At 42.2% G+C, this 25,034-nt stretch overlaps 1 protein-coding gene across 4 annotated transcripts in view; it reads left to right on the top strand.

Annotated features, from left to right (window-relative positions):
* Positions 1–25,034, top strand: part of LOC144768424 (protein-glutamine gamma-glutamyltransferase 6-like) — a 483,154-nt gene that overhangs the window by 294,341 nt on the left and 163,779 nt on the right. The gene's annotated exons all lie outside the window — the stretch shown is intronic.

Below are 25,034 nucleotides of genomic sequence, written 5' to 3'. Positions count from 1 at the left end.
TATATATGTATGTGTATAAATACATATATATACACACACATACATATATATAAATGCATATATATGCATATATATATGCCTATGTGTTTGCGTGTAGAGATAGGTAGAGAGAGGTAGAGAGGCTAGAGGTGTAGAGGTAGAGAGGTAGAGGTAGAGAGATAGAGGTAGAGAGGTAGAGAGTAGTAGAGGGAGAAGTAGAGAGAGGTAGAGAGGTAGAGTAGTGAGTGAGCAATAGAGAGTAGAGAGTGAGTAGTAGAGAGAGTAGCAGAGAGTGAGTAGTAGAGAATAGTCAAGTGAGTAGTAGAGAGTGAGCAGAAGAGAGTGAGAAGTAAAGAGTTAGTAGTAGAGAGAAGTAGAGAGTGAGTAGTAGAGAGAAGTATAGAGTGAGTTGTAGATAGTAGAGAGAGAGTAGTAGAGAGAGAGTAGTAGAGAGTGAGTAGTAGAGAGAGTGTAGTAGAGCGTGAGTAGTGGAGAGTGAGTAGTAGAGAGTTAGTAGTAGAGAGAGAGTAGTAGAAGGTAGTAGAGAGTGAGTAGTAGAGAGTAGTGGAGTAGTAGTGAGTAAGTAGTAGAGTGAGTAGTATAGAGTAGTAGAGCATGAGTATTCGATTGAGTAGTAGGGAGTGAGTAGTAGAGAGTGAGTAGTAGAGTGAGTAGTAGAGAGTATTGCAATACAATTCCTCCCTGGGCACATTCCAAATCAGTATATTGCAAAACACTCGCATAGGAATATTAATCCTTGGGTACAAAATTAAAAACGTTTTAGACACAGCCTAATTCAACAGTATTCTATAATTGGTTACATTTTCTCAAAATATTATAATTACATTACAAAAATCTCTTTCTTCTAATCCAGTATAGGTGTTTACAACTGTTCCAAATTCCAAAAGAAGTCCCTTCTAAATTCCAAAATAAATCCTTCTTCAATGTGGTTTTGAGTTTATCCAAAAAGAAATATAAGCAAATCCAACAGGGTTAATCCTTGGCAATTCCAACACTGATGACGTTTCAATCAAATAGTTGAGTAATCCAAAAGTGCATTTTAATAATTCAGTGCTCCAAGTAATTTGAATAATTCAATGTTTCCAAAATACAGCCACTTCCAAAAAGTGCAGCCAACACGTGTTTCGTCATGCACTCATTTGTGCAAATATGACTTTCTCAGGGCTGCAACGTAACCTATATAACATTACTAGACCTTTGTCTAAATGATTATATAGTACACTTCAACATCTAAAGTCAAGTCTAGAAGAAGGATCAGAAAGACCCACCACACCACCAATAAGTGGCAGACAGAATATAGCAAGAGTAGGCCTCATATTACTATTTACTCTATCACCCTAGTGCACCAAGAATCCAAAGGAGGACTTAAAATACATTTCAATATTACTGTTTATCGTTAATGAACAAGTATTCCTAGTTCAGTAAATCCTGTGTACATAGTCAGTAGTCCTGTGAAGAACAAAATTGAGTCGTTAAGGCGATATTACGATATGCAATTGCACCACATTGATCCATCAAGCAAATTCATTAGTAATTAAGTAAAAAGTTTTTTTGACTGGACTACAAGATGTCAGTTGTATATTATTTTGATAGAGGTCTTAGAGTAAGCATGTAGCCTTAAGGACACAATGTTGTTTTTCACAGGACTGCTGACTATATGCACAGGATTTACTGAACTAGGAATAGGTGTTCATTAACGGTAAACAGTAATATTGACATGTATTTTAAGTCCTCCTTTGGATTCTTGGTGCCCTAGGGTGATAGAGTAAATAGTAATGTGAGGCCTACTCTTGCTATACTCTGTCTGACACTTATTGGTGGTGTGGTGGGTGTAGGAGAGTAGGGTCTGCTTCCTATGGTTACCCCCACTTTCTTGCTGTGATTCTCTGGTTTTTCGATTTTAGTGTGGCTGTGGACCTGCCAAACAGACCCACAGCCTAGCTGTTCTCTCACTAAATTGATACCATGTGCTTTAGGTACATACCAGATTGGTTACTGGGTCACCCTCGTGAGCCCCTGTATAGTGTACCATATGTACCCAGGGAATAGGTGCACCTTAGGCCTACCAGGGGCTGCAGCATGTATTGTTCCACCCCTGTTTGCCTTCCAAACTGACACCACAGGTCTGTTCACACAGCCTGGGTAAGGTGGCGTAATAACCCCTTACTTAGATATAGTATACCTATATCTATGTATACATATAGACACATATACACCTATAAGTCACTCCTATGGCAGGGCTCAACAATCCTGGTGGCAGAGTGCTTGGTTTTATGTGAGAGGGTGCCCTAGCATGAGCTGAGCCCCTCTGCAGCTTTCAGAACCATCTCCTTATAGCTGTTCTATGATATAGCCAAACCATATACTCTTAAGTGCATTACAATCCTCGTGGCTAATGCTAACTTTAGTTTGGCTTTATCAAAACATGTTGTGTAAGGTGTCAAGCACTTTGGAATACTACCCCCCCTCCCCACCAGTCCCGGCGGCGGGGGTAGCATTCCACCCTTCTAGAGGAAGAAGACATGTAGTTACTGGTTTGCCCAGTTAAAGTTAAACAGAGCCTCAGTGTTAGACCTGGCATCTTTGGCATGGTTTCCCCTGTCTTTTTGGCCTCTACCTCCTGTATTTTTGATGCTGTGCTGGATTTCGTTTTTGCTGGTTTAGATGCTTTGGACACTCTGCCACTGCTGATCAGTGTCAGAGTGTAAGTGCTCCCTGTGTAAATTGTTATGATTATTGGATATACATGATTGGCTTATTCGTATCACCAAGAAGTCCCTAGTAAAGTGCACTGGGTGTGCCAGGGCTGGTGATGACAAATTCTACTAGTGGGCCTGCAGCACTGATTGTGCCACCCACAGGAGTAGCCCCAAAATGGTGTCTCAAGCCTGCCACCGCAGTGCCTCTGTGCAGTCTGCCATGTCCTCCTGGTCAGTGTCCCCACTGACCAGGCCCAACTCTTGCCTTTTTGTGCACATTGGTCACCCCTATGGAAGGCCCAAGGTACCTCCTTGGGCAGGGTGCAGTGCATGTGAAAGGTAGAGCATGTACTTGTGCAGGTGACATGCTCTGGTAGTGAATTACAGCCATTTTTGTTTTTCACTGCTGCAAGGCTATCTTGCTCCATAGGCTATCATGGAGGTTGCTGGCTACAGTGGCTACCAGCATATCTTTCCATAAGAACAAGATAGGACATAAAAGTCTAGTATCCCTGAACTCAGAATTTAATAACACACCTTTTGGGAAAGGTTGTTTTTAAATCCTGTGTTTCAGAACAGCACTTTTAGAAAGTTGCTGTTCTCTTTTCTGCCCTTTCTGTGTGCCTTGGCCTGTTTGTGTATTTACTGTCTGGTTTGAGAGTGACAGGGGCTGGGGATTCCCCAGGAGGCTGGCTGAGTCAGCCCTAGGTTGAATGACTGCATTGCAACTTGAGTGGTGGGAGGAGATAGCACCTGGGCCTGAATAGGGCTTTGCCTGACTTCCACAATGCTGGATCCACCTCCTGCTGGGCGGCTGACGACCCTGCCCCTCACTCTAAAAGGAAAGGAGAAGCCAGGAAAACAAAGTGCTCAAGGAACACCCAGAACTGGTTCAGACCGGGCTCAGGTCCCACTTGCACAAAGAGAACAAAGACTTTTAGGGGTAGTCCAGCCCCTAAACTCAGTATAAATATAGGAGCTGTGTCCCTAGGACTTTATATTAACCTGGATGAAACTCTGAAACACAAATCCTGGACCTTTGACATTCCATTTCGACTGGAAGACGGAAGACATCTCCCTTGTGGTCAAGGAGTGACCACCCTGTTCAAACAGGCACCAACAGCAACTTTGCCGGTCTGCATTGTCGAGGCTCCTGCTGGATCCTGAAGGCTCTGCGACACAGGACATGGACATCCAGACATCGCTGTTGCTGCTCGACGTTTCCAGCAAAGCTGAGACTGTGCACTAAAGCTCAGGCCTCCACACTCCATGAGTGTCCCATGAGGCCCACTCTTGCATTTCAGCTCGACGCATCTTCCTGGTTCCTAGTCCATTGGCTTGTGAGCCCCCTGAAGACTTCCTTTTATATTTAACTTGCTTTCCTGGTTGTTCCAGGCTTGTTCCAACTTCCCTACAAAGGAGAAGATCCTCAGACCTTGCTGGTCTGCACCAAAGCCAATCTTGACCTCCTGCATGGATTGCATTTGCCAAGGCTTGTTGGGTCCAGTCCGGATACCGACACCGCAGTCAACTAGATCCTTCATGGGACAGCTCGAATCCAGCTCTTGGTCATCGTCGACACCTCCTGGTCCTCGTGGCTGAAGAGACAAGCTTCACTTCTTCACCTGAAATCACCCGACATCTGATGGCATCTTTCTATCGCCGCCCTGGTCACTGGCAAGTGACCCAGACTCTGTCCCTTCTGCTTTCAGGTTCTTCAGATCTTCGTTCCACCCTTGGATCCATCTGGACACGTTTCCTCTGGTCGCCTACAGCACTTCTTTGCAGCTCTCCATTGAAAACGACGACGAAACCCGACACGAAAAGACACCTATGCACCCGGCTTCCCTGGGTGAGGTAACAGAAATACTCCAGTACTCCCATGGGTCTTGACTCTCAAAGTGTCCTAGTTTAAAAGGGTTCCATCGTAGTCTATCCGGAAGTGTCCTTAAATTGTATATTTGTAACTTCTACGTTTCTCATAGAAAGTCAATGGTAACCCGTGGCTGTGTTTAGACACTGCACGTGTCTCCTGTGGGCCTCCTACTTCCTAACCTTTGGATGTTTATAGTAGCTCCAGCGATTCCACAGGCCCCAGGCCTGCTTTCTAGTTCTCTCGTGGTTCTTATACCACTATTTTAGTATATGGTTTGTGAGGCCCCTAGGTCATAACGTTTACTGCGCAACTTATCGTATATTTACTCAGTGACTTGTTTTGTATTTTTACCTCTACCTCATAAAGAGTTCAGCGAGGTTGTGTTTAGAATAAATACATATATATTTGTTATATACCTTGTGTGGTGTCCTTTCATTTGGGACTCAAGGGATTATAATTGGTAAAACAACTTGCTTAATACGCTCTCTGATGTCTTAGCCTGATGACTGCTGGTCCATGCTACCACTAGGATAGCTTTATATAAGATTGACTTTACAACCACCATCAATAAGGGTTGATTAGACTGGTGCAAGGTGCCCACTAGAACTAGTGGACATCATTTGCCAGGCTAACTTCTCACATTGGTGTGGAGCGGATGGGATAAGAGCTTGCATTGTTTTACCAAATAATCTTGAGAATATCATTTGAAAGATCATATCAAGGTGCCTGTAGGTACATATGAATCAAGTCTTATATACATAAGTTCCACTGAACTTAGCAGTTGTAGGTGGTAAGGGCTCAGGACACCCTCACTACAGCTCCTAGAGAGGTTCTAGTAGGAAACAAGTAGTGTAGGTAGGTGCAAACACCACACCACACTAACCATGTCCTTGGAAGCAGGGCCTAGTCGGCCTCTGCCAGAAAACAACCCAAGGTTGCCTTCTAAGTATGACACATTCTCTTTTCAAGAGTTGAGAAGCTTGTGTCTGGTCAGAAAGCTAAGACAATGACATAGTCCAACCTTTAACCACCTGGTAGATATCGTAGTGGCACATGATGCAGAGAAAGCATCGGACCCAGGTAGCCAAGGTAGTAGAGAGGGGGACCATCCCTCATCAGAAGAGAATCCTAATGGGGATGACCCAGTGGTCTCTGATGATGATGAGTATGCTGACCAGGAAGAGGTTAATGAACCTGACCTGGGCAACACAGGACTAACTGAAGGTGGAGAAGGCCTAGGAAGGCCTCCCTCTAACCTTCCACGTAGGCCTAATGGTGGGAACAGAAGGCGCAGATCCCTTTCCAGTGGGTCTGACCATTCTGACTCATCAATAGGGTCCAATGCCTCTGCTCAAAGGAGAATGACTTCCCCTCAGAGAAGAGAGCATAAAGCTAGGATGAGAGAAGTCAAGCTTAGGATCAAGAGGCAAGAGATTGTCCTTGCCAAAGAGACACTGGCTCTTGAAAGAGAGAAGAAATTGAGTGGGCTAGAGCCCACTGGTGGCAGCAACAACCCTAGTGGTAGGGAAAGGTCTCATGACCATAGAAACCTGAACAAGATTGTCCCTCCCTATCAGATTGGGGATGACATCCACAAGTGGATAACTGCTTTGGAGAGGGCTTGCAAAGTACAGCTCTCTTTTGCAGACAAAGGAAGAGACAAGCTCCTCACTGTTAGAGAAGAGGATGCTGACAACTACAATGTCCTAAAGAGGGCTCTGATAGATGGGTTTGGCCTAACCCCTGAGCAGTACAGGTTGCTATTCACAGATGTAATCACAAAAGAGCTCAGAGGGAAAAGACGGGTACCTACGGGATAGCCCTCCACTCAATTAGATCCAATACCAAAAAATCCCTGTACCCTGGACTTTAGTTAGCATCCGTCTAGTTGACATGAGAACCAAATCTGCTGGACCACTACTTTGATTCCACCACCCCCTCTCAATTTATGGTTAGGTGTATGTTCTCTAATGTCATACTGTCCAAACCAAACCACTGTTTGTGACTGTAAGTAGGAGAATCCGGGAAGAATTCAACTCGACACATCCAATGATGTCCATCCCACTGAAACAGTCCATCCATCCACACTCAAAACATAAATAAATGAAAAAATGTGTGGCGGAGAGGAAGGTACCTCACGGGCGAACTACCCTCGGGGATCTTGGCAGACACACCAGGTAATGGTATGCGACAGTAAGCTACCAGCCTTTTTACTTCACCAGCACACACCTGAGTTAGTAATAAAAGTTGTACAATTGGTGTGTCTGTTGATTTTAAACTTCACTTCTTGTTGTTTGTCACATCAGGGAGCTATTTTCCCTAGCTTCCTGTTGAGCACCTTTCTGTTTGCACATTTTCTACTTTGACACTGTTCTTTTCTTGGAAAAGGAATGGCAACCGATGATGAGAAAGGGGCATAGAATTGGTAACATCTGCCAAGATCCCCGAGGGTAGTTCGCCCGTGAGGTGCCTTCCTCTCCGCCACACATTTTTTCATTTATTTATGTTTTGAGTGTGGATGGATGGACTGTTTCAGTGGGATGGACATCATTGGATGTGTTGAGTTGAATTCTTCCCGGATTCTCCTACTTACAGTTACAAACAGTGGTTGGGTTTGGACAGTATGACATTAGAGAACATACACCTAACCATAAATTGAGAGGGGGTGGTGTTGGAATCAAAGTAGTGGTCCAGCAGATTTGGTTCTCATGTCAACTAGACGGATGCTAACTAAAGTCCAGGGTACAGGGATTTTTTGGTATTGGATGCTATTCAGAGATACCCAAAAGAGACAGACTCAGGACTGGACTGATTTTGTAGATTGTGGAACTAAGGCTCTGGAAGGTTAGTTACTGGGCAGTAAAGTAAGTTACTATACAGGATTTTATAACCTTATTATGAGAGAACAGATTCTTAATAACTGTCAAAACCAGCTATTGCATCAACACCTGGTTGACTCTGACTTGACCTCTCCCCAAGAATTGGGTAAGAAGACAGACAAATGGGTCAGAACTGGGGTGAAGCAGAAGGTACAGAACCAAGGTGGTGGTCAGAAGAAGAAATGGGTGGGTGGCTCTGTGTGTGTGTGTGGGTGGCTCTGTGTGTGTGTGTGTGTGTGGGTGGCTCTGTGTGGGTGGCTCTGTGTGTGGGTGGCTCTGTGTGTGTGTGGGTGGCTTTGTGTGTGGCTCTGTGTGGGTACAAATGCAATAGGCCTCGCATTTGCGAGCGATTAAGCTATTGGCATTGTAAATGGCAATGCCATTTATTTATGTTTTAAAAACAAAAACATAAATAAAAATAATGTCATGAGCAATGCCAATAGCTCTAACTTTAAGAATGCCAAGACCATTGCATTGTAAATGCTTGTTCCTCTTTCAATGCATGCTGCATTCCACAGCACACATTGAAGGAGGAAAATGCCTTTAATGATTGTTTTTGTGCAGGAAGTAGTCCCTTCATGCACAAAAACAATCTCCCCACGGCACAGATATCCTTGCACCATGGTGCAAGGGTGCCTGCGTCACTGCATGGCTGCAGTTTGTGTGCTAGTGCAGAGGGAGCACAGAATTGCGACATATTCATGTAAATATGTCACATCTCTGTGCTTCAGAACTGCTGCAGCGCGGTGCAGCAAAAGGGCTTGCAGTGTCACGCTGCAGCACTTCCTCATAGATCTGACCCTATAAATTCACCATACAGTACTAATGCATTCTTTCAGTCAATCATGCTCTACACATGCATTCAACCCAACTTTCAGACATTACCATGCAATTATAGTTCTTTTTTTAAAGCCAGATAAGGTTGTTCTGAACATTTTTTATCTTCTGTTTTTTGGTTTAAATTTTTTTGGTAGTTTTTTAACAATTTTGTAAGTTTTTTGGTGTTTTTAAAAAATTGAACAAAAAAGGAACTAAGTAAACAGTTAGCTTTTGAAATTCAACATCATTCCAAAAACAAAAAATGTAAAAAAAAAATGCATTTGTGGTTCCGTTGAGCTGCACAAATAGCGTCTACTGACTGTTCACCACAACAGATGATGTTTTTGCACTTAGTGCAGTGCTGCTGCAGAAAAGCAAATTTTGGGTGAATGTCTACTGGTGGTGCTGAAGTGGATGCTCCGGAGGTGCTAGCAATGCCTGGTGGTGGATTTCTTGCTGCACTCATTTCTTCTCGTGCCAGATTCTTCAGGTGAATGGTCCGCAGATGTTTATACATACTCGCTGTTCCACAGGAGTATTTCTTGTCACTGCCTCGCGACAGGACCCTGTCACACAGCAAGCATGTGACTTTTCTTGCGTTTACCATTTTTTCTCCGGCAGGAAATGTGAAAAATTTCCATACCACTGATTCAGGCCTCTGCTTGCGTAGATCTTCCTCCAAGATGAAGAAGAACAATGATGAGGAGCTTGAGAACCAGATGACATTTTTCCAATGCAATTTTTTTAAAAACCCCCAAAAATTCCAAAACCAGCTCTGGAAGAAGAAGAGATGTCTCTCATCAACTGCTCCAAACAGAATAATAAAATGGGTGGGGTCCTTCAATAGTTACAGTGGGAAATATTATGAACCAATCAAATCTTGAGGTCACATGGGATCTGCGCACGAGCGCTCACGGAGTGTGCACCCGATGCGTCTTCGCGAAACTATATTTAAAAATAATATAAGTTTATTACAAGTAGAAATATATAATTTTTATGAATACCTTAGATAATCTTTTGCACTAATATGTACATTAAAGACAATTACATATCCTTTTAGAACATAAAACATTTAGCGGGAGTCACGCACCCAGCGCGCCCGAGCACATATATGACGTCATGTGGGGCCCGCCACCGCACAAGTGTCGCGTACCGTAATACGCATGTGTCGCAAATGTGCGGGAGCAGGAGTCGCGGACCGGTGGTATACCTGTCGCGCACACCAAGTAACATTGTACGTATATGACGTAACTGAAAAAAAACACGCACTCGTCGCTCACCAAACGCGGATCCTTCACGACTTTTCCAAAATGGCAGCTAGAATACGCGGACCCGCTGCGGTAGGTACGCTTTGGGTGCGCGACTCCACAAAAATTTTGAAAAAGAATATTATATAAATATATTAAAATACAAAAAAAACGAAATAATTAAACGTATTTCAGTTTTAAATTTCTTTTGAATTTTTCTTGCAATTTTCTGAAAAATATATAATGTTGTTAAATAAATAAAATATTTATAAATAAACAGTTAAAAAACTGTAGAAATTCAGTACAAAAAAATAGGTATAACTACTATTGCACTTAAACATTTGCATTTAAAAACCTTTGAAATTCACTGAAAAAACCATAGGTTTCAGAGACGTTATAGTTAGAAATTAGTATTTAAAAATACTTTGAAATTCACTGAAAAAACCATAAGTTTCAGAGAGCCAGCTTTTTCAGTCCGGGTTAAGAATCTTGGTCCGACGCGTTTCAAGGCAAGTAGCCTCTTATTCATGGACGCTTAACAATTGGCACAGATTGCTCAAATCGCCTTTTGAAGTACATGCTGTGACCCGCAGTGGATACTGGTAGTTGTAGTAGTATAGTACAATGCATGCTGGGATTGGAGAGTAGTGATTACCTTTCTAGGCTCCGTGTTAACTGTACATTAAAAGCATTGTTTTGCACTTCAGTGTGCCCCCATCTGTCGTGCTGGCTTATTTTCTCGTAGGCGCTGTGCTGATTGCGGTGGCGGCAAAGTTCCTGCTCCGCACAGCCTTTCGTCATATTTTACTGAAGTGGTGCAGGCTTCCACGGCCGGGCAGCCGTGTTGATAATTATATATATATATATTCCCTGAAAAAAACATAGGTTTCAGGGGCGTTATAGTTAGCTGGACATTTCACTCGTACAAAACCATTGAAATTCCACCGTTATGGACTGTAACTCGCGCACCCGCAATGCACGGCTGATGACGTCACATATTACATCACTCATGACATGATCAGTGGCATCACTCATGACATCACTGAAGACATCTCAAATGACATCACTGATGACACCACTGATGACATCATCCAGTGAATGTGCGTTTTTCTGAAAATTAAATATGTTTAATATATGTATATCTCAAGGTCGATGGAAGAATAAATGGATGATTTTTTTTTATTGATTATATAGCGGATTGATTAAGTGTATCTTAGTGAATACATGGGTTGGTGAGTAATGTTTAATTATGTAAATATCTGTATCAGTCTCTCACTTTGTATATAGGTGGCTGCATGGGTTGGTGAGTAGCTACATGAGTGTCTATATAGGTTATTAGTTGTTTTTTTGAGTATCAGTATGAGTGTCTGAATGTCTGTATGGTTCAGTGGGGGGTATTACTTAGTGCATAGATGCATGAATGAGTGTGTCACTGTTTGTATGTGTTGAGACAGTATGTGTGCAGGACTGTATGGGTGGATGAGTGTGTGTATGGGTGTGTTAGTGAGTGAATGACTGTCTAAATAGTGTCTTTATGAGTAACTACATATGTGTTAAACTACTATATGTGAGTTTTGGTGTATATAAGTGAGCATATGTGAGAGTGAGAGATTGGTAGAGTTCCCGTATAAATTAGTCTGTGTTTCTAGAAGTGATTGCTTAAGAGAGTAAGTATGTGTACGTTTCTGTACCAGTAAGTTTGGTGGTGTGTGTATAACTGTATATGCAATTTAATGGATGTTTGATACTTTGTTTACATGTGTGACTATGTGTGTGAGTAACTCTATGGATGAGTGTCATTGTGTAACAGGATGTATAGGTGTATGAGTACATATGATGAGCTAGTATATGTATGAGTGTCTGTATAGGTCTGTTAGTGAATGAGTGTATGTGTGTGTAGATCTTGGAATTACTAAATAGGTGTGTTGTAAGTGGTATTGGGTTGTCCATTGGTTGGAAAATCTTAGTTTTCATTTTTGAGTGTGTGTATATCAAAGGTTATATTAGGCTGAGAGGAGGTCTGCCACTCTATCACAAGGATGATGTCATCAGTGATGTCATTTGAGATGTCATCAGTGATGTCATGAGTGATGTCACTGACCATGACATGAGTGATGTAATATGTGATGTCATCAGCAGTGCATTTCTAAGAAGGGGGCTGTGTGCCCCCCCACCTTTTCCTATTTATTTGGCCCTGGGGACCCCATCCCCCACGGCCTGACTCCTTTTTTTCTTTAAAAAAACATAATTTGGAAGGGAGTCACGTGGCCCTCCTCCCAAGCCCTTAATCGGCCCCACTCCTTAGGCCACTTATGGCCCCAGGGACCCCATGCCGGCCTTTTTTTAAAACGGATGTAATTTTTTTTATGTTGGGGAGGGCGGCCTTCTGGGCCCTCTCCCGGCCACTTATGGCCCTGGGGACCCCATCCCGATGGCCTCGCCTCTCGTTGGGGCACGTAGGGGGGTTCCCAATCCCCCCAGGAGCCAGCATTGCTTTTCCACATGGGGACCTGCTAAGATGCAGCACCCCGTGTGGAAAAGCAATTTGGTTTGCATGGTCCTGAGGAAAGCCAGCTTAAAATTTACAAGGCACTGGCTGAAACATGTAGACCACACTAGACGTTGGAGGTCATAATCAGCACTCCAGTCCACGTCTCCTTGCCTTTTTATCCGCTAACAGAGGCCCAGTTTATTAAAGATAAGTAACCCTCGGGTGCTGGGACCTACTGTATAGCTTTTAAAACTTCACTTCTCTCACCCTTTTCACAGCACACTCAGCAATATACCAGCTCCGCAGTCACCTGGCGTTGTAGCACACCCGGGGCACATTCGGTGCCACTGTGGTGGGCCCGATGATGAAGCATGCCACCGACTAGGTCGGTGGGTGAGGGCTTTATAAGGAAAACAGTGTTTTTTCCTTATCTCTTGACGTACCTATCTGAGTCTCCTAAATTCTCTCTAAAGTAGCTAGTCCTTATTGATACATACATATAATCCAGGGGATACGGGCTAGCCTATCTAGTCCTCTCTCTCTCATTGATTTAAATATACACTACAATTCCCATAATGCTGCATTAAGGCAAATGTGGTATAAAAGGTGTAATTGAAGAAGGACTCACTAACCCCCTGCAAATCCGTGAGAGGGCTGAAACACGTTGGTTTGGGTGTTGTCAGAAGATTAAATCAGCATAAATCCAAGCCTTGAGTGCTGTGTTATTTGTGTGAAAAGTTGAAAGTTTTGGGCCTGCGTCTGGCCCCAACACAGAGCACCCTCTGGTGAGCGCACTGGATTGAAAGGATCATATTGCAGTCAAACAGAAGTGATCCAGTGGCACCCGATTCACTGTGCACAAACATTTCCTGGAACCGAATCACCTGCTAGTAGAGCGCTGCGGACGGGGTCGAAGGATGCCGACTCTCAAGGAGGTGAGTGGCACGAAGCGAGCAGTGAATTGAAGCGGCTGGGTTTGTTTTTACGAGTGCAGCCTATGACCGTAAACAATATGGCGGGTCATCAAACGAACCAGCAAGAGCTTGGAGAGCTTGATTATAAGAGTCAAGTACAAAAGTCTTCAAAACAACACCCAGAAGTGAGGCGCAGTCAGGCATCTATAAATAAGACATACAAGAGCAATACGTTAAAATGGAAGCAAGAGCGGCCAAACGTGCAACCAAAGCTGCTTCCCTATTTTAACCAACAGGAGAGATACAAAATGCTTGGGCAAGTACGAGCAACACGACTGACAATATGACCAACTCATTGAAACAACAATTTAATCAGATCGAGAAATTGTACAGAAAGAGGTAAATAAAAGCTGGGAAATAATTGCGCTAGAATACTACACAGAGGTGAAACGCATTCCCAGAGGCTTACGAATATTCACGATGCCAACGCTTGAGGAATGGGTGGAAAACAACTTACAATGTTCTTGAAACATGATGCGCATACTTATAAAACTTGCCAAGATGGATGTAGTTGAGATTAAAAATAAAATAAAAGAACAAATGGATAAAGAGGGCATGGCCAAATTGCATAAAGAAATGGATGGCAGATTGGAGAAATATGAAACGGAAATTGAGGAGCGCAAACAAAGAAAATTTAAAAGAGACAAACAGGATTATGTGCAAGGTAAAATATTAACATTTGCCAAACGATTTGCCACACTTAAAAATAATTTCTCACCCAGAAAATATCAGTGAATCGGACATAAGTGAAGGGGAAACTCCTAGTGGTGCAAGTGGAGCAGCCAAGGTCACTTTTTTAGAAGAAATGCGACTCGTGAACCTGGACAAAACATTGACCAGAGGAGGAGGTCGCGGAAGAGCATCAAACCGAGGACGAGAAAGAGGAGCAAGGTACAACATGCAAACTCAAGAAAAACAAGAAGAGCCAAAAGAAAAAAGGCAATACCCACTACGAAATCGCAAACAGAAAATCTAATTGTGAATCTGTCTGAACATGTACTTACAAAAGAAGAAACATCCTTATTGAACAAAGGACTGTCATTTTGTCCAGAAAATCATTACAACTATACACAGGTCAGGATTGACCTACACAAATATGTTCGGAAATTAAAGTTAGGGAACATACATGCGAACAAACAAGACATCAGACAAAATGAAGCAGCAGGACAAAAAGAGGACGCCAAACCTATAATGACAATAGATCAAATACCTGATCTTCAAAATATATTTGATCTCATGTATAATCAGAATGGTTAAAAGATTACAGAAACACAATTATTTGAACATCTAAACATCGATACTGATAAAAAAGAGTTGAAAGTGGACTTAAAAAGAAATCCAAATACTGCTAAGCCCAGTCCCCTGGTAATACGTTTGACCTATTCTCAGACGCCATAATAGAAGAGCTAGAAAAAATGCCAAAAACTAGAAACACAAATCAGAGAAAGAATCTTACCACAAAGGAAAGGGAAGCGATAAGAACACTGACTGAAGACAAGGATCTAACGATGAAGCCCGCTGATGAAGGGGAAAATATTGTCCTGATGGACACTGAGGATTACATAACTGAAGCATTAAGACAATTAAACCATACCACCAACTATTGCAGGATACAAGATAATCCAATCAACACGATGACAGTGGATTTAAATCTCTATCTGCAACAATGACATAACAACAACTTGCTCAGTGAGGATGAATTGAAATTCCTTGTAAAGGACTTCCCAGTGACACCCACAATCTACTTCGTACTAAAGATTCACAAGACTTTGCAGCGTCCGCTGGGGAAACCTATAGTCTTCTCGTGTGACTCATTATATGAGAACATTTCACAACATGTGGACACGTTTTTGGCGCCAATAGCAAAAAATATGAGCTCATATATAAGAGATACAGGGGACTTAACATGGATAACCTGGAGCCAACAGTACCTTCTAGTCACAATTGATGTAGTATCCCTTTACTCATCTATCAGGCATGAAGTGGGACTGGAAGCATGTGGATACTTTTTAAAACAGCGAAACATCACTGAACAACAACACACTCGAATGCTCCTAAAGATGATCGAGATCTGTCTTGCAATTAATATCTTTCTCTTTAACAAGCAACTTTTCAAACAGCAATGCGGAACTGCCATGGGCATTTTGTTTTCACCAAATTACGCAAATCTCACCGTGGGATGGTGGGAAAGAACAATAGCTTGGTACTCTGATAATCAAGAAGATCTAGACAAGATTATTCTATGGGTCCATTACATAGACGATTTATTTCTAATATGGAATAGGACACAACAGACGTTCAATGAATACTATCTGAAATTGAGCAATAATAATAATAATATAGGCCTATAATTCACATGCACTTCGAGTACGAAAGAAATAGACTTCCTAGACACGAAAATGTATATTGAAAATAACCAAATTCATTCCACACTCTTTCGGAAGAAAACTGCTACCAACAGCATCCTACATGGAATGAGTTTCCATCTCAAATCATTAATAGCAAGCATCCCCTGTGGGGAGTTTATGCGAATGAAGCATAACTGTTCTAAAGAAGATGCTGCAGAGAAAAAAATTCAAGAGTCAAGGAACAAGAGGATATAATGAAAGAACTCTGAAAAAGTGCAAGAAAAGGATAGACAAGAAACCAAGAGCAGAAACATTAATACCGAAAACAAAGGAACATGAGGACCATGGGCCTCCGAGATTTGTAACAACATACTGCAAAGAAAGTGGTCAAATAGTCAACAAAATCAAAAAATATTGGCACTTAATTTCAGGGGACCCAGATATAGGAAAAACACTGGGAGAGAGACCAGTAGTTACCTATAGGAAAACGAAATCTCTTAAGGATGTTTTGGTCACAAGCCATTTTAAAGAAAAGGAACAAGTGAATTGGCTGACTAACTAAAAAAAGGGTTTAAATTTTTTTATCTCTGCAAAGTTTGCAAAAACGGCAAAAACATGGGATCTATCATAGAACCAAATGGGAATATAATCAGTATTGACCAAAAAATCTCGTGTATGTCAATGCTTGTCATCTACATAATAGAATGTAACTGTGGGTAAAGTACATCGGCAGCACTATTTGCATGCTTAAAAAGCTCATCCTCAAACACATTCGAGCAGTAAAGAACAAGGATATGACGTATGCTACAGCAAAAGTATATGGCATCTTGCCAAAAAGGCGATTGGAAAGCCATGAACTATTACGGAATATATATGATACCTCAGGAAGAACGTGGGGGAAATAGAATGAAGAAACTGAGACAAATGGAGTCACGTTTCATCATTAGACTGAGAACAAAAACCCCTAGAGGCATCAATAACGATGAAGAACTTTTTGTACACTGGATTGAATGAATAATTGTTAAAAAACATGCAACAAATATCAGTAATATCGAAAGACTTGAGAGATGAACTGTGAGATGAGGGTTCTATATCGATAATCAGAACTATCAATAATCATCTTGTGCATAAGTGGATACCAAACTGAAATGAGTTTAGGTTTCTTTTACACTAATAGCATGATATGGGGTACTATACCCAAACATCATGCAATAATGAGCAGTTTCATGCACACAAAAACACCTAGAAATATGGGTAGACAGTGCAGCAAGTTCCTCGACAATACTGGTACTACACCAATACGAGCGAGAGAAACTTTATTATTCAGTCAAAAATGAGAACGAAATGATTTTTATAAATTGCAAATTGTATAATGTACATGCCTGACAAGACGCTCAAAATTTATTTTTGTATAAATGTAAATAAGTTTGTAAAATGATTTTTGTACCCTACAATTCCCATAATGCTGCATTAAGGCAAGCGTGGTAAAATGGGTGTAATTGAGGAATGACTCACTAACCATGAGCAAAGCCGTGAGAGGGCTGAAAAGCGTTGGTTTGAGTGTGGTCGGAAGATTAAATCAGTATAAATCCAAGCCTTGAGTGGTCGCGTAATTTCTGTGAAAAAATCTGTTCCTGACTCTCCACACTTCCCAGCCGGCAAATGCTTGAAGAGAGGGAAACAGATGCCAAGTTTTCGTGGAAAATCAGGTCTTCTTATTTTCAGCTTGTCAGAAGCGTTTCGGATATCACGGTATCCTTGATCACATCCAGCCATGGAATGCAGAAGATTATGCATTGCAGTTAGGGCTGTTAGAAGTAGACCTAGAGGCAATTGGTACAGAAAATCCATCTTAGCTGTTTAGGGGGATTTTAATAATAAGTTAAACCGAACTTCTAGTGATCAGATGTGCAAAGACCTGTTATCTGTTAACTGAATATCCCCGGCCATTTTTCCAAGATCCTGTCACCTAAAGCGAGATGAAGCCCTAGTAAAGTTTTTAGGGTCTATAGGGCTGTTTTGTGTACGCGGGCAGGTAGATACCGATTGCTCTGCTGCTCAGACCTCTCATGTAGTAAACCAGACTTGCCCGATTTATTATGTTTTTATCAATGCCTGGCACTTTTCTGCAATGAAATGTTTTGAAGTGTTGCATACAGAAGTAGTGATCACAGGCCATTGTAGTTAGTGTTCAGTATAGGATATTGTGAGCAAATAGATAAAGTTGTTCCTCTGCATGTTGAATAGCCTAGATGTATAACAACTTGTATATCAGATAAAACTTTAAGGAGTTTATGTTATATTATTCTGTGCTAGACGCACTAGAGGACCAGGGTGCCGTTTTAATATGGTGTGACCGAGTGGTGGGGCAGGTCTTTAACTGTCTGGGGGTAAGACTTAGCCCAAGAGCCCAGAAAGAGGTACAAGTGCATGACACTAAGCATACGTAAATGGGAGAGATTGTTCAAGAGAAAAACATAATCTGGTAATAGATGGTAACCTCTGCTATGCAAAATTGAATATAAAAACATGCTGAGGAACAGGAAAATGGATTTTATAAGTAAAGATTTCCAAATCATGTTTGAGTTGATTGGTACGAATAACATCAGGACATTTTGGCAGCTGGTGCGTGAAGGGATTGGGCCAGGGAAGATGAGATGCCTAGTTGGTGAAGATGACTGGTTAACCTCCTAAGTAATATATATGGTACTGATGACAAGGAAATGGGTACAAAGAAAACTTTCGAGATAGGTTATGAGATTCGGTCGCACAATAAACTATCCAGGCCCTTTAAGTTAAGTAAAGTGGCGGAACCAGACAACCTCATGGCAATAATAATAAAAACAATGTGGACTGGTGGGCACACTTTTATTATGTCAGCTTCCAAAAGGCTTGGCCTTGGGGCGTTCCCCAGAAAGCTGGAAATGTCCGATAATTAGATCAGTCTTGAAGAATGATGTCGCATTGCCTAAGAACTACTGCTGAATTAGCTTACTAGATGTGGGGTAGAAGGTTTTCTTCAAAGTGCTGTAAGCCTAATGAAGACCTGGGTAGAAGAAAACGACATAATTCCTACTGAGAAAAGTGGCTTCAAAGAAGGCCACTCATCCATGATCTGCTGTTTTGTTGACCTCAGTGCCACCTTTGACTTAGTGGACCCAGAAGTTACTATAGGAAATGCTGAGGTGGCCTGGGATTCACAAGGATCTCCTCTTACTTCTTCAAGAGCTACATAGTCACAATTGGGCCTGGGTGATACTAGATACTGGAGGAACCATATAGAAGAAAATACAAATTAAGAACAGACGATGACAGGGTTGTGTCGTGGCTCCCCTATTATTCTCCTTGTTTTTGTCCAACTTCCCAGACACAAAAAAGGAAGTAAGTGGCCTCTGCCGCAAGATGAATGGTACCTACATCCCGTGCCTACTATACGGCGATGATTTGGTGATAGTGGACATGATAGAAGTAGGGTTACAAAAGAAATTGATTGTTTTCGAGGATTATTATTCAAGAAAAAAGCTCACTGTTAATCTAGACAAGACCAAAATAATAGTGTCAGGGAAAGCAAAAGGAGAGTTTAATTGATATCTGGGCGGGAACAAAGTGGACATGGTTGAAAAACACGAATACTTGGGCAAGTGGTTTGAAACAAAGTTAAACTGGAGAGGTCATGTTGAATCATTAAAAACAACGGCATTGACCTCAGTTTAGGGTTTAAAAAAATGTAGGCCTGTATTACGATGTCGTTCGGACCTGAGTCCGTCAGACATTATTTGGGAACTGGGACCGAACAACCTCCTGTCGTCAGTCCCAACCCAGCAATTAGGATGTGACCAAACACTGTTTGGTCGCATTCCTATTCTTTACATTCTATTCCTATTCTTTACATTGGGAGCATGCATTCCGACTGAGGGCCAGAGCCGTTTGCTACGACATCGTAATCGGGCCGTTAGTCAGAAATACGGTGGGCCCTCTCTCTGCCCTATATTGTCTGCAACAATGCAACGCTTCGCCCTTAATTCCAGTATGAGGTGGAAGTATCAACCCTAGGTGGCAAACTAGATTGTAACATTGAAGAATGCAAAAGTGTGATAAAACTCCTTGCACTACCTCCTTCAGCTATGGTTCAAGCCATAAGGTAGAGTGCCAGCTCAAGGCCTGGAGTTATTTGGGAATTGTAGCCACACCTACTTTTTGGCAGAGACTAATAAGGGAAGACAATCATAAAATATCACACCTCTGTAAAGCTGAGGTAGAGCATATTGGATTAAAATGAGCTTCTCAAGTAAGACAGTTGTTAAATGAAATGTGTAATAGGTTGACAATGAACCTGTGCCAGGGGATTCATGGTCTGCGGATCTCCAAACCCAAGCTACGCACTCTCACACCTAACTGTGCTAAAGACAAGTACCTGCGGTATTTGAGGGGAAGGCTGTTAACAGGTTGGAGCGATGATGACAGCTTCCCATATGTTGAAGCCTTACCCAATTCCAAGCTCAAGGATGCAGTGTTAAAATTTAGGGTCGGAATAAATCCGTTATGTAGATTTTTAAAAAAATCCATAATGAGGGATAAGCAGGGTATGTGCATTTGTGGGATAAAGAAAAAATGGAATGGAGCCCACATTTTACTGGATTGTTTGTGGTTTTTAGATGGGCGGAAAGCATTGTTAAAAACAATTTCTATCAAATATGTACAAATCTTGATCAAGCTTGTTGGTGAACATGAGGTTCTGGGACGTTATGTGTGCAATTGGGAGATTTTAAATTTTGATCAAGGGGTTCGAAATGGTTTGATGGATAACATTCATGGAAACTGGTGGGTTTTTACTACATTTCCCTTCCTTGAATTATTTCACTAACCCTTTTGTATGTATTATCTACTGGAAGTGTCTGTGGTTTAACTCTAGGGTGAGACATACACCCGTCCACAAAAGGTTAACCCTGGTCACAAACTGCTCTTTTATAGTTAACACAGCAAATAAGGATCCAAAATAATCAAAAAGGTACTCCTAAAATTATTGACCAAAAAGCAATTTGTTGAAAAAAAAGGACGTGATCCATCTAATGTAAAACAAATAATACATTTGATTATCATACATTTTGTTTGGAAGATTTATAACCTCAATCAATATTAATGTGTTATTTCTCGGCATTTGATGTATGCTTTATGTCTCAAGTAGGACCACACATTTCAAACAATTTACGACAGCCCGTGTCTCCTGACAGAAGGGGAATCACTTGCTTCATAATTTTGACTGAAATAAACCGGTGGGCAAATGCGAGCTACAAAGAGGTCAATGACTTGATTGTCAGCAGTCTATTTTGTAAAAAGGTGGGGCAAGAGACTATCATTCCCCTGAAAGTGGCTGAAGGGGTAGAATATTTTTCACCTTCAATTCTTAATCGGAATGTGAATATTTTGCCATTAAACTAGTGAGATAGTTCATCACAGACCGAAACCTGATGATTCTCTAGACTGAAGGTATCCAACTAGCATTTGGGGCTAAATCATTTATTATTGTGATGTACTATAAAAAAAAAACCCTCTTACTAGTCTGCAGCTGACCTGTTTAATTTTTGTGTTTTTGAAAGACATTCCTTCAGTATTTGTAGATGGACTGATGCCTGTGCACAATTTTCTTGACCTTCTTTATGCTTTAAATACAATGAAACACCTTCCTTAAAGGTTTCAGGGGCATATTATCAAGGGGGTTTATCTACGCTTTTTTGGCTTTAAAAGCCAAGAAAGCGGAGATAAAATTATCTCCCTATTACCTAGCTAACACCAGTTAGCGACAGCTAGTAGGAGATAGCGACCATCTTGGGCCCCACTTTGCATGTCAGTGATATTTATCACTAATGACATGCAAAGTGGGCGTGCCAAGATGTTAGCGACTGGAAACAGTCGCTAACATCGCTATCTCCTATTACCAACTTTTGGAGATATTCGCACTAAGCGCGAATATCTCCAAAAGCTAACACCTGCCCTGAGCAGTTCTTAGCCATGTTATCCAATGGTAGGTGGATAACATGGCTAAGAGCATTAGCTCGGTAATGCATGAATATCGCGGACTTTTCAGCGATATTCATGCATTGCGGCCGTTTTTTATCGCATTTGCGATAAACCTTGGTAATACCAAGGTGTATCTGCGGTAAAAATCGCCGCAGCTCAGCGGTAAAATTTTGGGGCATATTACCAAGCAATAGCGATAATTATCGCTATTGCTTGGTTAGAGACAAGAGCTAGAGGAGTTAACTAAAGGGACTTTGCCTGGCCCGAGCACCTCAGACTGGGCAGATATCATGGATTAGGCGAATGGCCTTGCTAAGCTGGGGGGCGAGGCTTTGGTTGAAGCTGGTACAGGTAGCGGCGCTGCTTCCCCTGAAAAATTCTATTCTGTAAACGAAGATTCTCAATCACAATCTGTGGCCTCAGACGAAGTAAGCTCAGATGAACCCACTGGTATCGATACAGGAAGTAGCTCCCCGGCCCAGAGAAGTACGCAGAAGAAAAGCTTGTCTAAAAGAAAGCCCTCTACAACAGGCAGTACTACTGACCCCACAAGAAAGTTAGCCTGGGACTACTCCGCTACCCCCTTATCATTCATGGAACAAGAAGGGTCCGCCTCGCTGGCCGGTGATCAAGGCTCATCGCAAATGGCCCCGGCACCGGTTACGTTGGACTTACTATTTAATACCCTTAAGTCAATGCAATCTGAAGCAAGGGGTGAAAGTAGGAGGGCAAGACAGGAATCAAGGAAGATTCAGAACACGCTAAGGAAAATGAGTAAAAGGTATGATGAGGTGGTGGGAAGAGTTTACCATGTGGAGGAACGCACAGGCAGACTAGAGGACGATTTGAGAGACCTGAAGTCCTATAAACAAGAACACCAGAAAGTGGCAGAAGATGTCAACTGGAAGTTGGAGGAATATGAAAATAGACAGCGCCGTAATAACGTCAGACTCCTAGGGGTGGCAGAAGGTCTTGAAGGGGAAGATCCTAGAATGTTTGTGGTGAATCTTCTAAAAGGGGCCTTCCCCGAGCTGACGACCTGGCAATGGGAAACAGAAATCCAGAGGGCCCACCGTTTCCCATTTGTGGTTAAAAGGGGTCAAGCGGGGAATCAGGAGGGGAGACCTAGTGCATTGTTGATATATGTAGGAAATTTTTTACTTAGACAGCTTATTCTAGACAAAGCCAAACCAGAGTCCAAACGTACATTTAACAATGTTACTTTTTTTGCTAGGCCAGACTTCTGCCATACTACAGTTGAGAGCAGATGGAGATTGAGGCAGCTGATTTCCCCCATCCAAGCCCTGGGCTCAGAGGCCTTTTTGCTGTTCCCCGCAAAGCTGAAAATAGTTACTAAAGGGCAGGCTAAAATGTTCTTCACCGAGATTAAAGCAAAGGCATATATGGTGGAGGCTCTGGGGTTTAAGGAGAAGTAAGGGAAGAGTTCTCTCGGGAGGCATGAATAGCGGCAGGGAGGGGGAGGCGACTGCTGCATCCCTAGTGTCCAAACATAGGTCACGGGTGACCTATTTGCCTGTAGGGGGGGGGAGGTAGTGCGGGTGGTATTTGGGGAGGGGGTGGGGCGGGTTGGGGGGCGGAAACAGGGCACACATTGCACGCACAGATCTGCAACATGAAGGTTAACACTACATATATTTGGTATCGGGGAGAAAAAAAGGGAGAATTTGAAAAGTGGAATAGAGATTTGGTACCAACCTTTGATGTTTTTTTATGACATGCCGAATCATGACAGTGAACGTCTGTGGACTAAACGATTTACAGAAGAGACTGCGAGTATTAGCATTTTTTAAATCAATGAATCCAGATTTAATTTGCATGCAAGAAACCCATGTGCAGGGAGGAAAGGGCTATCTGCTGGAACAGCTAGGTTTTACTGTACTAGCATATACTAAGCAAGGATCAAAGACTCGTGGAGTTGCTGTGTTAGGGAAAGGAAGAGACAGTATAGTACATCGGAAAAAAGAGGATCAATGGGGGAGGTGGGTTATGATTGAAGTGGGCTTTAGGGGGGTAAGGTCACATTGGTTTCTGTGTATGGCTCGACAGGAGATGACCCTGATATATTTGAATATCTGGATCAAGAATTATCAACCTGGCCCGAACCAGTTATATGCTGCGTGGATTTTAATATTGGTTGTCCTTCTAGTGTTAAGATACAAGATAGACAGGGATATAAAGGGAGGAAGAAGAGAATGCATAGGGCTGCGGCAGATATGGCACTGCATAATGCTCTGTCTGATGCCTGGGCCAACCTCTATCCCCAGGCGGATGGTACTACATTTTTTTCAGCTCCACATAGAATTACAGTAAGACTTGATTACTTTTTAATTTCCAATGCACTAATAGCAAACTCACAGATTAGGAAACTACCTCGGTTGGTCTCAGATCACAACCCCCTAATTTTGTCATTTAGCTTAAATGGTATAACAAGGAAACCATATAGCTGGATGTTTGAGAGAGCTCTCCTTAAAGATGAAGATTATTGTAGACATATGGTTGCTTGGATCAAGGAATTTTGGAGAATTAATAAGGGAAGTACCAGCTCAGGAATTGCATGGGATGTGTTTAAGGCAGGGGTAAGAGGAGAGACACTCAGTTTTACAACTTATATGCAGAAAGCAGAGAGAAACAGGGTTGAGCAGCAAGTTAATACCCTTTTGGTTGCAGAGGAAGCATTGGGTCGCCTAATTGAGGGTGGATGTTTATTGGATCAACAGCGGCTGGAAATCGTGGTACTAAAAGCTGTAATAGCAGAAAGCATCGCTAATAAAACAGCAGCAAAATATTTGGCAAGGAGGGAGCAGGCATGTGAGCTGAGTGAAAGAGTGGGACATATTCCTGCTGTTAGAATGAGGCAGAAAGCTGCTGCGAGTGATATCAAGAGTATAAGTGATGGGCAAGGTAATTAGATTTTTGATCCTGCAGGAATAAGAGAAGTGTTCAGGAAATTTTACCCAGAGCTGTATGATTCAGAGGAGGTTGGGAATAGGAGTACTACGGATTACTTGGGAAACCTTCAAGTGGTTGAGCTAGAGGTAGCTGAAAGAGAAAATCTTGAATCTAATATAACACTTGAGGAATTAACAACAGCTCTATCAGACCTCCCATCAGCAAAGGCTGCAGGTCCAGACCAGATCCCTGTAGAATTTTATAAAACTTTTCTGGGAGTCCTGAAAGTGGAGTTACTGGATACACTTACTCAAGCACAGAGGGGGGTTTCGATTCCAGACTCCTGGGGGGGTACTGAAGTTATCGTCATCTTGAAAAAAGGTAAACCTCCCACAGCCCCTGCGTCCTACAGACCTATTGCATTAATGAACTCAGATGTTAAGCTATATTCTAAAATTCTGGCAACAAGATTAGCAGTAGTTATTGAGAAATTGGTTTCCCCAGTTCAACATGGCTTCATCCCGGGAAAAGGCACTACAGAACATATCAGAACGGTAATTACCTCGTTTGATGCCATGGAGATATCGGGCGGCCCTGTCGCTGCTCTTTTTTTGGATGCGGAGAAGGCCTTTGACAGGGTCGCCTGGGGTTATCTCTGGGGCTTACTGAGACACTTTGGGTTTGGCGAAGGATATATTAGAGCGATCCAGGTACTTTTTAAAGCACCAACTGCTAGAATTAGGATCAACAGAGAGCTTACTTCTGCGGTACAG

This window comes from Lissotriton helveticus, chromosome 7 (genome assembly GCF_964261635.1).
Source record: "Lissotriton helveticus chromosome 7, aLisHel1.1, whole genome shotgun sequence".
Classification (NCBI taxonomy): Eukaryota; Metazoa; Chordata; class Amphibia; order Caudata; family Salamandridae; genus Lissotriton; species Lissotriton helveticus.
The sequence above is the reverse complement of the archived record's forward strand: the minus strand, read 5'-3'. Positions and strand labels throughout refer to the sequence as shown.